The following is a 6,000-nucleotide window of genomic DNA, read 5'->3' as shown; positions in this document are numbered from 1 at the left end:
GTAGCTAGTTCAAGTCATCCACCTTTGTCTTTATCCTTTGCATTTTTACATAAAATTTACAATCTGTTTGCCAATTTCTAAATAATAAAAACAAAGCTAGCTGAGATGTTGATTGTAACCACGTTGGATCTACAGATCAATTTGGGAAGATTCCCATCATAACAACATTTAGCCTTCCAACCCATGAGCACAGTATATCTCTCTTTATTTAGGTCTTTAATTTCACTTAGCAATGTTTTAGTATTTTCAGGATAGAAGTCTTGAATATATTGCAATAAATTTATTTTAATCATTTTGTTTTTGACACTACTGTAGACTGGATTGTATTTCATTTCCCAGTTGTTTGTTGTGAATCTGTAGAAAGAGAATCTATTTTAATAAATTGACCTTGTATCCTACAATCTTGATAAATTCACTTTAAATTTTAATGTTTTGGGAATTCCTTAGGTTTTTCTACACAAAAGCACTTTGTTTCCAAATACTCGCTTTCAAATTTGTTTTGTTTTCTTTTTCCAACTGATTTCGTTGATTAGAATATATAATGTTGATAAAAGGATGAAAATAGATTTATTTGCTCTATTCTCAAATTTAGAGGGAATTCATTTATCACTTCACTGTTAAGTATGATTTTAATTCTAGGTTTTTCGTAGATGCCCTTTAACAGATTAAAGAAGTTTCCTTCTGTTTCTGGTTTTTATCATGAATAGTTTTTAATTTTACCAAGTTATTTTTCTGAGCCTATTGAGATGATTATATATTTATCTTTTGTTCTATCAATGTGGTGAATTCCATTAATTGATTTTTGAATGTTAAATAAACAACCTTACATTCTGGGATAAAAATCACTACGTCATGATGTATTATGCTTTTTATATCTTGTTCAATTTTTCTGCTAATATTCTGTCAAGATTTTTGCATCTATATTCATGGAAGATTTGATTCTGAACTTTGTTTTCTTATAACGCTCTCCTTCGTTCATGACATTAGTAATGTGTCCTTTTTCTCTTTTTTTCTTTTTTCTTTGTTTTTTTCTTTGAGGAAGATTAACCCTGAGCTAACATTTGCCACCAATCTTCCTCCTTTTGCTGAGGAAGACTGGACCAATTGTTGTTTTTGATCAGGAAAGATAAGAGGACTGCTTCTGTCCTTCAAACACTTTTCCAATTTAAGGAGTAACTTCAGAACACTGATAAATAATTCTCTCTCATCTTTTTCTGACATGAACTTCATGACTATTTACCTAAATCTATTTATGCATCCATTTATCTATCATTTCCCCCATCTAGGAATGCATATCTATCTATTCCGACAAATTAAAATGCCTTTCTAATATCTAATATTCAACTTAAATAACTCCTACTCATAAATGCTATATTCAGATAAATCATTATACCTATGTGTGCAATCACTACAAAGTTTTATGGGTATCTAAATCCCTGTAATTTAGCGTTTTCCTCCAAACTTATTCTCTTACACAGAACATTTCCTGCATTTCCTTTTACTTTTCCATAAATGTCCTTTTCTTATCTACATATTAAATGGTTTATTACTTTTTTCATTAAGTGTGTCTCACAAAAAGTAAATTATTTCATCTGGAAACTCAGTTCTTCAACTTGAGGAATGTATTTCTATTTAATACCTTGAATCGGCACAAAACTGCTACTCTCAGGCTGAAATCTGAGGTGCTGTTTGTAAAATTAAAGCAGCTAGAACTAATAAGAAAATTAAGTAAAGTCACAGAATATAAAATCAACATACAGAAATCAGTTGCTTTTCTATACTCTAACAGTGAGATAACTGAAAAATAAAGAAAACAGTATCCTTCACAATAGCATCAAAAACAATAAAAGATTTCTAATTTAACCAAGAAGGCAAAAGATCTGTACACTGAAAACTGCTAGACATTGATGAAAGAAATTGAAGAAACAAATATAAGTAAAGATATTCCACATTCATAGATTGGAAGAATTAATATCGTTAAAATGTCCATACTACCCAAAGTCATTTAGAGATCTAGTGCAATCTCTATCAAAATTCCAATGACATTTTTCGCAGAAATAGAAAAGTAATTCTAAAATTTGTATATAGCCACAAAAGACCTCGAATAGCTAAAGCAATCCTGAGAAAGAAAATCAAAGCTGCAGACATCACACTTCCTGATTTCAACTTTATTACAAAACTATATTCATCACAACAGTAGGGTACTGGCATAAAAATAGACACATAGACGAATGGAACAAAATTGACAGCCCAGGAAAAAACCCCTGTATATACAGTCAACTAATATTTGACAAGAGAGCCAAGAATACACAATAGGGAAAGATAGTCTCTTCAATAAATAGTGTTGGGAAAACTGTATAAACACATGCAGAAGGATGAAATTGGATGCCTACACCAATCACAAAAATTAACTCGAAATAAATTAAGGCTTCAACATAAGACCTGAAACTGTGAAATTCCTAGAAGACAACATGGGGGAAAAGCTTCTTGATATTGTTCTTGGCAATGATTTTTGGATATGACATCAACAGCACAACAAAACAAATGCAAAAGTTAATAAGTGCAACTTCATCAAACTAAAAGTCTTCTGCACAGCAAAACAAACAATGAACAAAACGAAAACGAACTTATGGATTGGAAGAAAATATTTGCAAACTACCTATCTAATAAGAGATTAATATTCAAAATATATAAGGAATTCATAATACTCAATGGCAAAAAAAAAATTCTGATGAAAAAACGGATGAGGGGCTGGCCCAGTGGCATAGTGGTTAACTTTGTGCACACTGATTCGGCGGCCCAGGGTTCATGGGTTCAGATCCCAGGCGCCAACCTCTGTATCGCTCATAAGCCATCCTGCAGAGGCATCCCACATACAAAGTAGAGGAAGATTGGCAGAGATGTTAGCTCAGGGACAACCTCCCTCAAGCAAAAAGAGGAAGATTGGCAACTGAGATACTACCTCACACCTGTTAGAAGGGTTATCATCAAAAAGACAAGAGATAATAAGTGTTAGGGAGGATGTGGAGGAAAGGGAAGTTTTGTACATTGTTGGTGTGAATGTGAATTGGTACAGCCACTATGGAAAATAGTATGGAGGTTCCTCAAAAAATTAAGAATAGAACTGCCATATGATCCAGCAAACCCACTTCCATTTATATATTCAAAGGAAATAAAATCAGGATCTTAAATGTCCACACTCCCATGTTCATTGCAGCATTGTTCACAATAGCCAAGATATGAAAACAACCTGAATGTCCATCTACAGATATGTGAATAAAGAAGAGGTGGTATATTCCATGTATCTATGTGGTATGGAATATTATTCAGCCACAAGAAAGAAGGAAATCCTGCCATTTGAGACAGCATGGATGGACATTGTGGGCATTAGGCTGAGTGAGATAAGTCAGACAGAGAAAGACTGATACTCTATGATATCACTTATATGTGTAATCTAAAAAAGCCAGACTCACAGAAACAGAGAGCAGAATGGCAGTTGCCAGTGCCTGGGAGGTAGGGGAAATGGGGAGATGTTGGTAAAAGGGTACAAAGTACCAGTTATAAGTTGAATAATTTCTGGGGATCTGCTGTGCAGCATGGTGACTATAGTTAACAACACTACAATATCCTTGAAAGTTGTTCAGAAAGTAGATCTTAAATGTTCTCACCACAAAATTTAAAAAAAATAATTATGTGAGGTGATAGGGTGTTAACTAAGACTATTGGTAATCATTTCGGAGGCCCAGGGTATCAAATCATCACATGGTACACCTTAAACTTACGCAATGTTATGTGTCAATTATATTTCAATAAAGCTAGAGGAAAAAGTTAAAAACAAATATTGTACCTCACATTGAAATAATTTTGGAGAAGAAAACACATTCTTTCTGGTTCCAAATTTTTTTAAAAGCAGGAATGGACAACAAAAAACTATAAATAAAAATTTCTGTTCACCAATTTGAATTGTAAAATGCTTTAATTACATCATATTTAAGTTTTGGTAGTTGGTATTTCTTATACCTGGCCCGATTTATTTTGTCAATAACCTATCCTCTGTAGTGGTTTGAGTTCAAGATTCCTCCTCAAACTTCTTTCCCTTCTTCAATTTCTCTATCTCCCTTCTTTGTTTCCTCCCATTTCCTTTCAATGTTTGTTCTTTTGTGTTTTACTCACCTTGTCCCCTAATCCACCATAACAAGAATGATTTATATCATTCTCCAATCAAAGAATATATTTTGCAATTATATTGCCAATACTTACCGAATACTGTGTACATATGTATGAATGTATGTGTGTATGTTTGTATATATCACCAATCCAATTATTTGTTATGAATACCATATGCTATTTTCTCTCCCCTAGTCCCTTTACACATGCAACCTACAGAAACATTAAGTACAAAATGAAGACACATTTTTCCAAAACGTTGAATCATTTCAGATTTATTAAGTTGCTGACATTTCCAATAATATTTCTTTTTCTAATATCACAGAGCTGCTACCTTCTTTTAAAGCCCTTCTGAGCTACAATTTCTGCCCTAAACACTTGTCCACATGTTACCATTTGACGTCATCAGGAATTACAAGAGTGATGGAATTTCCTGTTCTTTGGGGAGCTGAAGCTCCAAAAGGAAAAAACTCTATTCTCTTACATGCGTTACAACTACGCTTTATCACTGAGAAAAGAATGCTGACATTTGTACTAAATAAAATAATAAATTTCTTAGACAGCAAAAGGCTGCAGATTGCCATCTTATACAATTCCTACGTATGTCAGGTGCTATATTGTTTGCTGCTGTTATATCTAAGATCTTCTATCACACTATATTCTCCAACAGATTATCCTTTGGATGTGTTAAAATTATTGATTTTGAACCATAATTTGGTATTCCATAAGCTTGTTAACCAAATTGCTGCGGAAAAATTTTTATAGCTCTGGTGTTTTGATTGTACAATCATATTTGCTGCAATATTTAGTATTTTGTTCCTTCTTTTCCAATATTTATAGCTTTTTTTATTCCTCTCTAATTTTATTGGCCAACACTACCAGAACAAGTTTAATTAACACAGAGAGTAGCAACAACATTTCCTGTTCCTAACATTTATGGGTTTGTTTCTGGTAAGACTAATGTGTTTACTTTTTAAATTGATTTTATAAGCAAGAGAATGTTCCTATATAAGGAAACAATATGTAGGTGCTTGTTTATAGCATATGCCCATTTTTTTCTATTTAAGCAAGCAGGCAATCATTTTAATTAGACAACTAACCCCAGAATAAGTAGTAACTACATCAAAAACAGGAAGTGCTGATTGATAATCTCCAGTGGGGAAAAAACAGAGAAGAGGTTTAACAGCTGACTAACCAAAACAGGCACATCAAGTGACTCAATACAATTGAGTTGTAACAGTTCCATGGTGCTAAATTAAACAAATTGTTCTAAAGAAGAACGTTAATTGCTTAGATTTGATTTCTCATTTCTTGAGAGGGGAACTCTCTATGTGCCTCTGTTAATTAAAATGAAGAATTGATAAAGCAGCAGTAAGTTTTCCACAATTCTAACAGATCACAGTATATATAAAAATGACAAGCTAGTAGGTATATAATATTGACCAAGAAAGTGAAATTATAAAATTATTTAGAGAGATGTTCTAGATTTAAAGAAGTAAAAATCTAAGTTAAAGGAATGGACTTAAAAGCCTCATTTATATAGCAAATAACTGTAACTCTAGAGAATACTCATTGCTTATTAGTATCTTGGCTTTAAAAGCCATACCAGAGCCATCCTGAACAAGAATCAATCCCAATTCCTTTTAACTAATTGATACTGATATTTTTCTTTATTAACACTTTCTCTTTTATTTCTTCGGGTTCCTTTCTCTTTTTTTTTTCAATTATTTTGTTGAGATTATAATGGTTTACAACATTGTGTAATTTCAGGTGTGCATTATTATTTATCAGTTCCTTTTAATGCTATCTTAAAATGGGTGCTTATATGACTTA

The sequence above is a fragment of the Equus asinus genome, chromosome 8, assembly GCF_041296235.1.
Source record: "Equus asinus isolate D_3611 breed Donkey chromosome 8, EquAss-T2T_v2, whole genome shotgun sequence".
NCBI classification, from domain to species: Eukaryota; Metazoa; Chordata; class Mammalia; order Perissodactyla; family Equidae; genus Equus; species Equus asinus.
The sequence above is the reverse complement of the archived record's forward strand: the minus strand, read 5'-3'. Positions refer to the sequence as shown.